We start from the raw sequence: 16,829 nt of genomic DNA on the forward strand, positions 1-16,829 counted from the left end.
TCTGTAAATGCACACTCAGCAGCGCCATGTGGGCATTTACAGATGTTACTGTCACTGAGGTGGGCCCAACTAGATCAGCTTCATGACCCACTTGCTAGACAATCCTGGCTACACCCCTGTATGATATGACCATACTGCAATCAGTTTTAATGTATCCAGTTCATTAGGTCTGGCTAGAGAAATCTTTACCCCTCTACCAGAGCTCTTGCAGCAGAACTAAGAGGGGCCCTAGTGTCACGCATGCCCCTCAATTTTTGGGAGGGCACTTGATTTCTCCATGTTAAGTCTTGTTTGGTAATAAAAGTGTTCACGGAAGGCAATGCCACATCTTAAATGACTTTTTATGGCGTGGGCCTTACTAGGCCTTATTACTGGGTATCCTGATACATGTTGGTTTCTCTGTGAATCTCCTACTGGAGTATGATCACCCCGCCATCTGCTAAAATGCAATAATCCAAAATGTTTGAAAACATAAAACTCAAGGCATTGTTTGTTACTTGTGCGTAAAATATTGGTCGAGATTAAGAAGACGTGTGTCCTCTCCCAGATCCTTGACTTTTCATACCTTTGGTGGGATTGGAAACATGCACAGTGTTTTGATGAAGGCGGGTGTCGAATTTTGTGGAATACGTCCATCTAAACTCCTGGGCATTTTTTATTGTGAATGCGTACATCAAGACTTCAGCGGAAGTTTGAGGGAGAATTGGGATGCCACAATTCGGTTTTCTTAAGTGTTTGCGGGGCACGATTACTCATTCTAACACGGTATCTATCATGCATTAGCCAAGAGAACCTTCCTCTCGTCTATAAATGTTTTGGGGTTCTATTCACTCAGGAATAACGTCTGTCGAGGGCAAGTATACCAGGTTGTGTGTTGTGGTATTACCCCCATTTCCAATGATGGTATTGACCAAGGAAAAATGACTGCATGCAGTAATTCCACTTATCCTCAAAGGAGTCCATATGGACTCGAAATGGGGAATAACTGACTCTAAGTGATGCAAGGAACTACCGTTATCGCTTGCAGTATATGGCTGTATTAAATCAGCTAATACTGTCAAACTTGTAATAAAGCAGTTAGTATAGGACTGGACAACGGTCCTTTCGATTAATGAACTTTGCCTTGATGGCTGCTTATAAAAGAAAGCATTATCTTTCTCCCTGCCAGCTTTAGTATACTCCGGAGAGGGTATTTTGGTAGAAAGGTGGGAGGCCACCATCCTGTGGAATGGGTTAACAGGCAGAGATGCCATACATTTCAAACGACACAGTGGCATCATTGAGTAGCAACCCTACCACTTCTAGGCCAGGGGTCTGCATCCTTTACCTCTCCAGATGTTTTGGACTACAACTCCCTTCAGCCCCAGCCAGCATGGTCAATGGTGAGGGATCCTGGTAGCAGTAGTCCTAAACATCTGGGGAGCTGTAGGTTGTAGACCCCTGTTCTAGGCATTGACTGCTGGGGCCACCAGAGGTCATTCGGGTTGAGTTACCTGAGACTGTTCTCCCTTCCTATCATGCTAAGGGGTTTTTCTCAGAGCACTACTGCGCCAGGTGCCAGGCCACAAGTCGCTCTGCAGTGGATGCAAGAATGTCCTCCACTATGAAGTTGATGGTGTAATTATAGATTGGGTTACAGCTGGTCAGATAGCACAGTGAGCTGAGCACTCATTCTGACATCTGGGTGCAGCCTGCTGATGCAGGTTCGAATCCTGGCAGGGCCAGCTCATCCTTTCATCCTTCCGTGATTGATAAGTTGAGTACCATGCTGTGGGATAATAACTTCAGCTGTTGTTTCAGCGCTTAGTTACCTGTGGGTTTGTAGCGCTATATATTTGTTGTTATTACAGCTACTTTTTTCCCTATACAATGGTTGGCATTCACATTCCTTCTCATTAAAGCTAATTTGCTATTGATGGTCCATATGTTCTTGTATCAAGCTGGCGGTACACATATTTCTGGACGTATAAATATTTGTACTTGCTCTAAACAACAATACGACTCAAAATCATTGAGTGTCCTGAGCAGAAGCAAGCAGAAAAACATTTTTGAGAATTGGTGCCTAAACGTTTAAAACCCTTCTTTCGATTTTCGGGCACAGACAAAATATACCGCAATTTACAGCAGGGCTATCTTGCGAGTGCCTACACCCGCTGAAGTTACTTCAAAGACTTTAAAGTTTCTTTACTCTGTCTTCATTTAAAAATATAACATACATTTCTAAAGGCTTAGTTCTACGAAAAACATATTTCTTAAGTATTTCCTCTGTTCGGAATATACAGTAGGCTTTCCTCTTTTTGGTTGTAAAATAGCCGAATGCAGGCCTATTTTTAGCTTGGAACCACTTTTTTGAAAGAAATGATCAGTTCCTGTTTCCGCCTACACTTCCTTCCACTGTGCCTTAGAATTCCCACAATGCATCTGTGCTTGTGATTTGATCTCACTGACTTACATGTCTACTGATGGCAGCTGCACTGACTGTACCACCAAACTGTGTGCAGGCACTGTCCAGTGCTCGTGCCTCAGCAAGTACTAACCTGGAGGACGTTCCAAAAATGCAGCCTGCATATTTCTGCTTCTCTGGAATCTTCAGGGCTGAAGTCACACTGCAATGCCCCGACTTGTTCCACCCAGGCCCAGCTTTTTGGAAAACATTCTGCTGGTATCCTATGAATTCGTCCACGTCTGGCACATGACACTTAAAGGGCGAGTGGCTGTGCAGTACGATGTTGTTCTGTTATTGAAAACACTTATGTCACTCGGTTGATATGATATGATATGATGAGTTATTTATAACGCGCCTGTACACAAGTCTTGCTAGGCGCGACAAGACAAGGTAGGGAGACATTGGGCTTCATTAGGACTCTGGCGCTAAACCATGGTGCTATTAGCACCATGGTCCATGCCGGAGTTCGCCATGGCGGAATGGGGAATTACCACCCCATTCCGAGGTTGGTGGGGCGGTAATTTCCCATGCCACCATGGCCCTTCCCCATTCCCATTTTTGCCCCATAGGGCTCAATGGGAATAGGGAAGGCGCTAATTATGGTACCGCAAATTGCGGTACCGTAATTAGCACCAAGGTCCCTTTGCGGGTCCCTACTTTAACGGCTGGTAAAACCAGCCGTTAAGGTCGGGTCCCGCAAAGGGACCTCGTAATTAGGCGCTAGGTGTTTAACGGCGCGGCAGCCTTTTACGGCGCCGTTAAACACTTAGCGCCTGGGTCATAGTGAGGCCCATAGGGTGGACGAGTAAACGATTTTACTAGGCCTTGGGTCATTCAGATCGTGCAAGTGCAGAGGGTGTGTGGGGGGAGAGAAGTGCCAGGGGTGGGAGAAAGGGAAACTTTAAGTCAGCAAATGTGCTCATGTAAAATACATCTGTGGCTTCTGCCCCCCACGCCAAGCAAAAATCTGGCCTTTATTGCAAGTGTGGCTCTATTCCAACAGTATTACACATAAATACTACCAAACTCGGTCACCGTAACCGCCACTCGGTCGAGTGGACTGACTGCCGGATTACGAGTCGCGGTATGGCAATGTTAATCCCCATTTGTGAATTCCTTATGATTCTATTGGGGAATTGGTGGATTTACTGCCGGATTACGAGTGGCGGTATGGCAATGTTAATCCCTATTTTTGAAGTCTTTATGATTCTATTGGGGAATTGGTGGATTTACTTCTGGATTACGGGTGGCAGTATGGCAATGTAAATACCCATTTGTGAAGTCCCTATGATTCTATTGGGGAATTGGTGGATTTACTGCTGGATTATGAGTGGCGGTATGGCAATGTTAATCCCTATTTTTGAAGTCCTATGATTCTATTGGGGAATTGGTGGATTTACTGCTGGATTATGAGTGGCGGTATGGCAATGTTAATCCCTATTTTTGAAGTCCTTATGATTCTATTGGGGAATTGGTGGATTTACTGCTGGATTATGAGTGGCGGTATGACAATGTTAATCCCTATTTTTGAAGTCCATATGATTATATTGGAAAATCGGTGGACTTACTGCGGCAGTGATTCTGCCTGCCGTAAATCTACCAGTTTTTGAAGAAAAAGTGGAGGATTTATATTACCATTATTTTACACTTTCTGTGGAACTCACATAACACTTTATGCCAGAAAGTGTACTCCTCTAAAAAACATTGATTACTTCCACCTCACCACTCCACAAGCAAAACTTTGCACCTCTTTACAGGTTCGGCTGTAAGCTATTGGTAGACAAAATTACTGCCCAACACGGTTACCATTAGCGACAGTCGGTTGTGCGGATTTACGGCCAGATTCCGAACGGCAGTATTGTGATGTTATTCACTACTTTTAAAGTCCATAGGACACCATTGCAGATTTTGGTGGGTTTAGCGTCAGTGATTCTGCCCGTGGTTTATCTGTCTATTTTTGGAGAAAAAGTGGAGGATTTCCTGTACCGCTATTTTACCACCATTATTTCCAGCATTACTACACTCGTAATGAGGTACTTTAGGCCAGAAAAGTTCTAATTGAATTAGCTATACATGTTTCAATGTAGGTATGTGGATTTCCAGTTGAGCATTTCAGAGCGCTATCAAGAGGAGGGAAAAAGAGGGATATGAGAGGAAGGGGGCGGGGAGGGGTCAAGCCTGAAAAGAAAACAAGGAGGTAGCAGCAAAAAGACACTGGCCCTCATTACGATTTCGGCAGTAACCATGCCGCTATTGGCGGCATGACCACAAAAGTGATGGGTGAAGGTTTAGAATGAATCTAAACCACTGGCAATTGCTCTGGGCAACCTTCCACACCACCGTTTTTTAGCCCGTCTGCGCCATTGCAAAAGGGGACCAGCCATGTGCAAATCAGTCAGCAGCTGCCGCCACCGAAGGTAGCAGCCCAGCCCGAACTGCTAGGCCAGGACCCCTCTGCAAAGAAAACCAAGCAACCCCAGACATGTTTCGGCCTTGTTGGACCTCCTCAGTGAGGTGCAGCATGGTTCCCTGTGGCGCAGCGAGCAAGGGACCCACGTCTGGGCATACCCTCTCTCACAAGGAAAAACAAACTGACCACAAAAGTGATGGGTGGAAGGTTTCGAATGAATCTAAACCACTGCGCCAATAGCGCCATGATTACCTCCAAACTCGGAATGAGGCCCATTATATTATACAAGCTGTAACCAGTGTATCACAAGCCAATCCATAGCTATCTCAAGGGACGGAGAAAAGCAAGTGAGCGGGACTAGGACTGGGAAGAGGTTAGTGGTGCCTGATACTATAGGGTGGGAGAACAGAGAGGAAGGCCAGGGGGTCGAGATTAGACTTTTGAGGCCCCATGCACTTGAGCCAGTGACTGAAATGAGAATGCATGTTAGACCTGGATGACAACATTCCTGGTGCTAATTGGGAAAGTTGTTAAATGAGAAATTGTTCTTAGAGCCAATTGAGAAAGTGATTGAAGGAGGAATCAGCACAGGCTGGAACATGGATAGAAAAGAGCCCTTTAAGAAACTAATTAAAGAAGCATTGCTGCATACTGGAACTTCGCAGTAAAGCTCCCATAGTCAAGTGCGAAACTGATCGAAAATAGAAAGGCTGCATGCGGGAAGATGGAGGCAAAGGGACTAAAGCCAATTTAGAAACTAATTGGAAGTAGAGATGCTGCATGATGGCATTGAGAGGCAGAGTTTCAAGAGCCAACAAAAAAAGTGATTCAAAGGGGAAGGCGAAACACTGTAGGCTGGACCATGGAGCAAGAGTTCACACAACCAATTTAGAAAGTGATGGAAAGAAGAAACTCTGCATGATGGAACTAGGAAACTAGGTTCTTGAGACAATTGAGAAAGGGATGGAAATGAGAAACACTATATGCTGGAACTTGGAGGTAAGGTTCCTGAAGCTAATTGTTAAATAGAGTGATGGGAGCAATATTGAATCTTTGAACTTGTTGCCAAACTGATAAAGACACCTATTGAGGAAACAGTGAATTCCGTTACTCAAAGCCAAAGTTCCAAACTATATTTGAGCTTGGTCTCAAATTTGAGAAAGATACTGAGAGAAGAAGCATTGCATACAGAAATGTAAAGTCGAGGTTTCTAGTTAACCTTGAGGAAGAGACCAAGATAAACACTTGAGACTTGTAATCCCCGCAGTCCTGGCAAAAATTCAGAAGGGGATTAGGAGGGTGGGCAAAGAACAATGGGCAACCAGCAGATAAAGATTATAGTCCTGAGCCACCTAACAACTCTGTTAAATAATAAAGATTTAAAAACTACTCGGATTCTCTTCATTTTAAGAAATCAGCACAAATGGTTTTAGAAGTGGCATGCAGCAGGCCCTGACTCACAGTCTAACACATGGACAGAAGAAGACACGCCAGAGGTATCATTGTGGCGTACCAAAGTTACTCTGACGGTATATACTGCTGCTGGAGGTTTTGCAAGGGAAGCCACAGTGGATTTCTATAGTGCAGATACCTTTAGAATTCCAGTGAAAGAGCAGACCCTAGTTCAGAGTGACCTGACAATCCCTGTCCCACTGCTACAATGGATGGTTTAAAGAGCATTGTTGAGGTTGGAGAATGGCCCATAGACAAAGACTGCAGAGGGAATCTTGCCATCGCACTGCACAGTTTGAGGAATGTGAAGAAAGGGTATGAAGTGGCGCAGATGATGTGTGAACAACAATGTTACCCATGGTTTGAAGAGGTTGACAGCCAAGGGACAACGGGATGAGGAACCAGAAGCTTTCGCCTCAATTACTATTTGACCAGAAACCTCAACCAGTCTTCACAAAAACCAAACCCATCATCAAACAAATATAAGGGTCCCACCAATATCTAGGAGCTACAAGTGATGCCCCTTTCCTATGGCTTCACCACAGCTCAGTAAAATGATCAAATCGTAATACCTGCCTTTGAACAAATTACCACCCATGAGGATGGCATGAAGAAGAAGAGGATATGTGTTTTCCAGTGGAATGCTGTGTTATATAGGGTACAACACGATCAAAGAGGAAACTGGCAGCGCCACCTTCAGATACTGGCTCCAGCGAATGGAGGCTAGCACAGTGGCAACGCGTTGGTCTTGGAAACAAGACCATGCAGAGCAACAGAGTTTCGAATCCTGGATCCGCGCTTAGAAGCCAGACTCAGGGACGTTATTAGGTGCATTATAAAAAACAATCAAATAAAATAAATAAAACACTTCTAAAGAACTGTCATAAAGCAAGATACGTTTAGCAGGTTGTATGCACCAGGACCACATAACAACATTAAAATGTACTGTTCGACAAGTTAGATTAGTCAGAAGGGCATTAAACCAGTTATTCTAACTTAACTGTTCCCACTAAGGCAACCATTGACATACCTTTTGAAAGAATATCAATGGATAACATATAGTCCCTTGAAATATCCTCCTTTGAACTATCCAATAGGGGCCTCTGCTATATATTTCCTCTTTGGATTATTCTACATATTACCCAGAAGATTTTACACTGCAGGCTAGCATCACCCAGAACATCAGTAAAGTAACACTAGCTTCCTTTACAAGAGTCCCTTGTTAAGCTCTAACAGACAAAGGGATCCTATTCATATCAAATGTAGCAATGGAGATGCAGTCCCTCAAAAAAAGATCAAGACCCATGAAACCTCAATATTCCATCCCCAGACTGATGGCCTCACTGAGAGATTCAACAGGACCTTCAAAAATCCCTTAAGGATTGCTGTTGACCAAGAAGGGCAAACTCGGATGTGTTGTTACCACTGCTCAAGATAGGACTTTGAAGAGGGAGTGTTTCACTCCCCATTTTAAGGAGTAAAAAAGTAATTTCTATTCCCAAAGGGATATTGTTTAGACGAGCCAACATATATTTTTACTCTAAAATAATGATTCTTTTGTAATCTATCATTCTTTCCATCCAGTAATTCATGCAAATTAAAACATGCATTTTTACCATAAAGGTTCTTTTCAGATCAGGAAGTAGTGATATTAGAACTCCTACCTGTGGTACGGCTCTTCTCGTGCAACTGATTAGAACATGTGTGGAGCAGATTGGTTGCTACGGGGGAAGCCTCATATATGTTTGTTTCCATGTTTTTTGTTGGGAGTATTTAGACTCCCTATTTTTTATATTGGGAGTATTTGACTAGTTTGTGGGTGCAAAAGTGCCTGGTACTCTGCTTATCTGTAGAGCTGTCTGCTACCTTTGGTCATGTGTGGCCTTCTGAAGTCTCAGCGTGCTTCCATCTTTTTCTCCCCTTTCTAACTAGTGTACGATAGGAATCTGTGGCCTGTTTCGGACATGAGGTAGAAATGTGAGGATCATGGTCCAAATCTGGTCGAGTTTGTGCCAAACAGCCTTGAAAAAATAAACCTTGTCAGAGCCCCTTGCCAATGAGAACCCCAAAACGGCACAAGGGAAGGAGAACACTGTTTCATTTGGATAGATGATCAAGATTTCAGATAGGTGACCAAGTTCTGGCTCTGTTCCACACCTCTGAAAATAAGTTACTGGCCCAGGCACATGGCTCATTAAGGGCTATTGAAGTGCTAGGGATCTTGAATTATGTAGCACATCGGCCGGATTGACCAGAAAAATCAAATACACCATGTGAACTGGTTAAAAGCATTCAACCCCCTGGAAGAAGAGACTCAGACCATCACCTACATAGCTAATAAAAACGTAAAACCAAGACGATTCCAGTGCTCCCCTCCCTTGCCTAGTCGCGCTCTGAAACACTTGTGTACAAGCGCAATACAAATAAAATATCATATCATATCATTTATGGGTTGCCCAGATAAAAGGTACACAAAAGATTCCAAAGGCCTTATAAGACACACAAGGAAGAGAATAGGGGGCATTTTTCATGGCTGCTAAGATCAGACAGCCCAGGCAAAGTAAACATCATCACTGAAATAATATGAACACCTACCCTATTGTCTTTGACCAGAAACTCGATGGTTCATGGAGGTTCTGCATAGACTTTAGAAAAGCGATCTTTATTTCAGAATTTTGTGACGACTAAATGCCCCACATCGATGGGATGAAGGAGTGTACCTCACTAAAATGTACTGGCAGGTACATCCACATGATAAAGAGAAGACCATCTTCCCCACCCCAAGAGGTATTTTCCAGCTTCCTACCATTCGGACTGCATGGGGAACCAGCAACATGTGGTTTCATCAACCACGCATCCCTTGTCGAATTTTTCGTGCGTTTTTTGCTCCTTCTTTTTTTAATGCAGGGGTCTCCCACAAACCTCTTCCCCAAACTTACACCCCATAATCCCCTTAACATACACGTGCATTTATGCATGTGGTGGTTGTACGAAGAACAGTCGTCGGCACTAAAAGTCGACGAGGGAAGTGTGGTGGAAGAAACCACAGATGGCCGTGCCGATGCATTCCCTGATGATGTGGTCTGACAGCGAGTTCAGTCAGTTCTCTGAGCCAGCGCTTCCGAACTGACACTCCAAATTCTGCCAACCTGTGTCAGCATGGTCAGCACTCCTGATTCAGCACTCCGTCAGCACTCCGATACAAGCACTTCCACTATTGATGTGCAGATTCTTAAAATGGTGGCCTCCAGTTATATAAATGATACTTGTAAGAATATAGATCACCTACTTAGGTTGGAAGAACGGGTATTATCCAGCATAACATATATTTGCCAGAAGATTTCAGTGGCTGCCAGGCAAAGTGCCCCTTGAATTTTGCTTCCCGCATGCCCTGCAGGTCCCAGGATTCACAAAGTGTGCCGACAAACCAGAAGGGATTTGGGCACCCAGCGCATTGGCCCTACCCCCTGAAAATTGGCCTACACCACTCACATATGTGGGGGACTGCACACGGGAGCTGCGAGTACTTTGACAGTGATAGGCCCTAAAAGGCCTGTCACTTGTTTCTGGAAATTCTATTTTCACATTTTCACCCGTTTCCTGGGTGAAAATATAAGAAGAGCATAGTAACGCTCATGCTCGGGTCATCACGTCGTCCCTGTGAAAATAAGGAATGCGTTCTGGAACAGTACATCCAATGTACACATTTTGCATTTGCTCAAAATAGAGACTCGGGGCATGCAGCTTTTATTTTGTAAATGAACACGCAGGCAACATTTTTCACTTCCCTGGGAATTTGGCACAAAGATTAGAAGGGCATTGTGTTTCCTAGTTGTACCTGTATTAGCTTGTACAAGGTGTTGAACAAGCCGGTCGCTGATAAGCAGCACACTTTGAAGTAAGCGAGGGTGCAGCCAGTTCATGGCTCAGCAAATACAAGCACTGACTGCAATAAGTTACCCAACACACATACACACACGAGTTGACAGCAGGCTACCGGCGCTGCCAAGGACATCTGAAAAAGCCTACCTTTGCCTGTTGGCCTCCAGTGCCCGGAGCATTGACTCTTGGCACCACGCAGCCCCCTGGCTTTACCTTTACAGTGTAAATCCTTCCTCCTTTCTTTCCGAGCAAGGCATGGGTGCGCACCAGGTTCTCCCTCCAGCCCTAATATTCCAAGGGCATCATAATATTGTGCCCCAATAGTGCTATTAATTGCATTCGGGCAATATAATATTCGTATTTTCCAATTGATTGATTCTTTATTTATTTATTTTTGGGTTGCGCTGGGCTAATTCAGGCATCATCATGTTGTCGCATGCACTATTGTAGCATTATAACGAACATGAAACATCCAAGCCTTAGGATTAACAACAGCCTTGCTCAATACATCACTTGGCTCTCAAGGGCACCTTCTCACGGCAATCCACTGGAAGGAGAGCTTCCAATAGCGATTTTGAGGTCCCTGCGCCACCTGAGGAACTTCGGGTATTTACTGCTTGTTGTGGTGTGCGGCATTGGAGATCCCTGGGTTTCCGTGGTTTAGATTAGCTCACGCAGTGAATGCACTGGGATCACTGCAAGGCGCGCATGCGCGCCCATGAGCGGAAACGGCGGTCGCCATGGGAAGAAATGGCGGCCCACCATTGCAGAAGGGAAGGCAGATTCCCTGCGGTTCCAATAACTCTCCACCACCATCACTGCGGATTGCATGCAGCGAAAGAGAAAACGCACAGAGTGGAGTTCCCTCTCTGTGCCCAGCTGTGCAGGGAATCCCAATCAAAATGGCAGGAAGGTAGATCACCCTGAGCCAAGCTTCTCTCCACATGTTCTACTGCCTATGGGTCTCAACACGTGTTGGGCCTCAGCCCTTAAATGTGGCAGTAACGCTATTACCCCTGCATTTAACGGTTGGCCCAATCTCAAGTTGGGAGGTAACATAAAATGTGGCGGTAATGGTGTTACTGCTGCATTTACCGCTCTGCCTCGAGTCTGGTATTTTTACCCTGTAAACAGGCATGAAAAATGCCCATTTTCAGCACAATTACCACCGGCTGTATTACCGTGAAGTAATTGCACCAAAAATCATGGGTGGGAGTAACATTTAGCGACCAACCCGTGATTTTGCAGTAATACCGCCAGACGGTAGCACACTAACACAAATAAAGTTGAGCGCCATCCCAGTCGGGATATCGCCCAACTCGTGATGAGGCCCAAAAATGTCCACTTACTGCCCGTTTTCGGGCCATTTTTGACGCTATTACAGCCTGCACAATTACCGCCGGCGGTAATAGTGCCCCAAACCCCATTGGGTTCATAGGACCCTATGGGGAATGGGGATTTACCACCCCCTGCAACTCGGAATCCAGCACAAATTGCGCTGGACTGAGTTGCGGTAATGCAAATAGCATTCGGCATTATCCCGGCGCAATTTGCGCTGGGGTACTGCCCAGGTCTTGATGAGGCCCTATGTGTCATTTACAGGGCCCCAAACATGGGCAGATTACTGTTTACTAGTTACTATTGTCCATGTCTGCCTTCTTGTACCCAAATACTTCCTTCCACCTCTCAATTATTCCACTTCCTGCTTTATACTTGACTGAACTTCCTCTCCCTGCTGTCCTTCTATTCTAACACTGCCACTGTAGCATTTCATTATCTCTTTGAGATTGACCTATTGCCGCTCCCCCCTTCCACCATGTTTTTCCAATCTGCTCTCTGTTGCTGGTCATTCTTTTATTTTGTTTCCTAGTGTATTGTAGTTTACGCTGAAACTATTTACAAACATTTAGAAAAATGAATACACAATATATAGTTAAAACATAATCAATAAAAATGTGCAAAGACAATCTATCAATTTTCATTAAAAACACATTGGGCCTCGGTACAGGATTGGCGGTAGCCTTGCCGGTTAAACCGGCAGGCTGCGGCCAAACTTGCAATTTTTCTGGCACCTGCGAATGGGCAATTACCGGGTCATTACAGCCCAGCTGGACCCGGTAATTGCCCATTCGCTGGCGCTGGAATGCATTACTCCTCATTCCCATTGAGCCCAACAGGGCTCAATGGGAATGGGGCGGTCGGATGCACCAGCACCATTGAGAATGGTGCTGGTGCATCCGACATGCTCTGCTCGCGGGGGCCAGTACGGCCGCCAGGACTGCGGCCGTTCTGGCACCCGTGAGGAGAACTCACAGTTTGCCAGTCCGGGAACTACAGTAGCAGCAAGCTTACTGGTACCATAGTTTCCGGACCAGCAAACTTGTAATGAGGACCACTGATTTAATTTATAAGATGTAAAGTGCCTGTGCTTCGCTAACATGACTACTGAATTGTCTGCACCTTCTTTTACTACAATCAAGTTAATAGCATCACAGATAAAATTAGTTTATTCCCTGAAACTATTTTATTTAATTTTTATTTATTTATTTATTATGTTGCCAGAAGGCCTGAGACATCACCAAATCATTAAAATCAACAGCTTTCTCAAAGGACTGTGAGAAACCAAAGGGTGTCTCACCCGCTAGTCCTCGAGGACTTGTCATCCAGGTGGCCAGGATACGGCCTTCGCTTTTGGATCCAGTTCCTGGGAGTGGACCGGTGCAGGAGGATCACCTTAGGTAAGGGGTCTTCAGTGAGTGGGGGTGAGACAGCCGATGGTGGGACATGGTATTCTTCCTTTTTTGTTCATCTACTCCATCCTATTGTTTAGGATTTTCCGAAGTCCCAACTCCCCCCCTTTTTACACAAATACTGGGCCGAGGAAGAGCGTGACTGAGTGTAACCAGACTAAGGGCCTCATTACACGGATGGCGGAGAACCATGGCGCTATTAGCGCCATGGTTCATGCCGGTAAAATACCGGCACCGCCTTGGCGGAAAGGGGAATTACCGCCCCATTCCAAGGTTGGCGGGGCGGTAATTCCCCCTTCCACCATTGCCCTTCCCCATTCCCATTTTTGCCCCATAGGGCATAATGGGAATGGGGAAGGCGCTAATTACGGTACCGCAAATTGCGGTACCGTAATTAGCTCCCTGGGTCCCTTTGCGGGTTGGTTTTTAACGCCTGCAAAAAGCAGGCGTTAAATCCCCCAACCCGCAAAGGGACCTCGTAGTAAGGCGGTAAGGATTTACCGGTAAAATACCGGTACTGGTAAATCCTTACCGCCATCCGTGTAATGAGGCCCTAACTCTCTCACATCATACTGGACATGTCCCTTTAATCGGGTAAGGCAGAGTCAGGCACTTTACACTAAGTGCATACACCTGATACCAGTTAGCTCTCCTCAAACGAACAAAAGGCAACACCTAAAGACACACTCTGAGCACGGCAGAACAAGAGTACAAGCAGAACTTCCGGGACAATGGCACACCTACCGGAGCAGAACAACGGACCAAGGGATGAGAGCAGCAGGCTTTAAATCCCAAGGGTTCCCTACTGGAGGTCCTTGCTTCTGAGATACCGCGAAAGACATGTGGAGAAGGCCAGATCCCACAAGTGAAGATTGCACTGTGTTTCAAGGATGCCAGCTGCCCTCCCGGGTGAAAAGCAGAGTTGGGGCGGCAAGGCCAAGCCTATGGTACTAACTTTGACTCGTGAATTGGAAATAGTAAATCAAGAAAGAAGCACACACAACCAGTGAGTTGTCAAGCGAACTGAGAGACCAGTGTGTGTTAAAGCAAATAAAGTAGCAATAGATCACAAGTGAAGACTGCACACGTGTTGATGAGACACGAAGAAAGGCAGACCTGTCAATTAACTTTGAAGTAAAAGGCAGCTGTGAGATCAGCGATACTAAATAACCGAGTGGTCCACCGAAAGGAAGTAGCCCATTCGAAAGACTCTGTGAAAGGTACATTGTTTGAAGCTATAAAGTGAACAAACAGCAAAAGTGAATTTAGCAAGAGTAAACGTGAAGTTTGAGTCGAAGTGGTCCTGCGGTGGTCTGTAAAAAGAGCCACGCACATTTGAATAAAAGTCTTCGACATACGCAAGGGGTCCAAGCCCAATTGACGGAGACCCAAAGTACAATAAGCTTGGAGAAGGCAAGTTTGTGTTGAACTGTTATATGAGAGTTCAGACCCCAACAGAGGGAGACCTACGTGAATTGTGTGCTGTTAGATACTAGTAGTCAGGATGACAATCAATAGACTTCTTGACAAAAACAAATGGGAGTTCTTTTCTTACTTTAAGACCGTAGCTAGATTTTTTCTAACTCAATTGCAATGCATGTAGAAAACCAATGACAGCAATTCTCATTGAAGAAGTCAATTTTCCAGAAAAAATGAATGAGTTGCCACAACAAGTCTGATGTGATCTCTTTGAAATCTTGCAACTGTTTTTTTTAAATATAGAATACGAGTATTGTGCAACAAATGACAGTCAATTAGTAGATGATGTAAAGTTTCTTTTATATTAGAAATCTTTCAAAATCGACAGACATTCTCTTGTTTAGCGATTGTTCTACTCCTTGCTTGTATGTCTTTTGTAAGCCATACATTGAATCTCAAACACAAAAAGTCTGATCTATGCGATGGAGAAGGGCATTTAATCATTTATGGCTCTACCACATTGTATCTTTTGTCTTGAAAGGGATTGTTTCTGAAATCTTGGTAAGTTTGATATTTCACTCTTGTCTTGATCCAAACATGTTGAAAGAGTTTGATCTTTACTCGACTAGAATTTTCTATGAGTAATTGGATTGAGATGTCAGCTTCTGCTATTATGTGGAGAACTGTGTTTTTCCATTTTTGCATAAAAACATGTGTTGTATAAAACATGTATTTAGATAAAATGCTTAACAACATATTTGATTCAGGTGCAACCAAACATTTCTCGAAAGTGCAATGAACTGCCACAAGTACCTTGCATATAAAGATATGAGACCCAATTCATATCTGATCCAAACAATTGGGACACATTTCAGGAGGATAAAAATGTGTGGCTAAAATTTACTTTCAAACTTTTGCCACACAATTTCCGATAAAATTGCCTTTCTTTCAGATCCATATAACAATATGGGCGTAAACTTTTGGTGATAGTACATTAGTGTGGGAGTGACTGAAAATTTACCATATTTTGCTTGTATGATCATTGTTTGAGACATAGCAGTGGTCAGTTTTCTCTCCAAGCTTAATAAGTAAGCTTTATCTTCATTTTGGTCACTAATCACCACACCCAAATATATGTATTGCAAGTAAATTGCAAGAGCATCTAGTAGTCTCTGCAGGCCCTGAGGTGTCTTAGACATCAGGACTAGGTTGTCCGCATATAAGAGAACTGGAATCAATTGGTAAGCCAATATCGGGGCATCATTGATGATGTTCCTAAAAGAGTCTCCCATTTCAGAAATGAAAAAGTTGAAGAGGGCCGAAGCAAGGATAAATCCTTGCTTCGGCCCTCTATATTTGTCAATCAAAGTAGTTAAGTCACCTTCCAGCATCAGTCTAATCTATAATTTGGTATTCGTATGTAGGGCTTCAATAAATGAGATGATGCCAAAGGGACATTTTGAATGATGAAATTTGTCAAATAGAATCTCTCTCGAGACAGAGTCGAATGTCGCACGGAAGTCGACAAATGCCAAATGAAGAGGTTGCTTTATGGAAGATAGGTGTAATATGATGGAGGTAATGGAAAGCAAATAAATTGCCATTCCAAGCCCCGCCTCAAAGCCTGTGTGACACGATCACCTTTCTGATGTTCAATGGCCCATTTATTGAAATCTCCAAGGATGAACCGAGCAAAAATGTTACCCGCTGCATCAAGAAGGGCGATCGGTCTGTAGTTGGAAGGACAAGCCCGATCGCCCTTCTTAAAAATAGGAACAGTAACAGATCGGCACCAGGATTCTGGAATAATATGAATTGTTAGAATATTAGAAAAGAAGTTATAAAGACTAGTCGCCCATGCTTGTGGATGTTGTTTAAACATCAAATGATTCAATCCATCTGGCCTTGATTTTAGCATTTAATACAGGATGTCCTCCTCTGTTATTTGTAACATTACTTCAGTTGAACTCATCCGGATACACTGTTGAGTCGTGTTTTGAGGTTGGGAGTACATATTAGAGTAATAAAGTATCCATTGAGTTTCTGTTACTCCATTAATTTGTACAGGAATCTGGCTTGCATGGTTAGACAAATTAAGCAAGGACCATATCTCTGATGAACCTTTAGCATTCAATGCGCTAAGCATGATTTCACCATCATGCTGATAAAGTTGGGCTGTTTTAGTTCTCAGCCAATTATTATACTTGCATCTCAATGTTTTTAAAGTTTCAGCTCTCTCAGAAAACGGAAGAAGCAAGGCTAATTTCTTTTTTTTACGAAGATCATTTTTTTTTCGTTTCCAAACTTCCGAATCAAAGTTGTGTTTATTTTTATAGTTACGATGTGAAGTTGCCACAGATTGAATTTTAAAAAGCTGCAAGGCATCCGTATATGTCTCTCCTGGAAATATGATGTTAGCTGCAATACGAGATTGAGCTCGTAGAATATTAACATTAAGGTGTTGTAAAGA

This window comes from Ambystoma mexicanum, chromosome 14, assembly GCF_040938575.1.
Source record: "Ambystoma mexicanum isolate Mex_15411 chromosome 14, UKY_AmexF1_1, whole genome shotgun sequence".
Lineage (NCBI taxonomy): Eukaryota > Metazoa > Chordata > Amphibia > Caudata > Ambystomatidae > Ambystoma > Ambystoma mexicanum.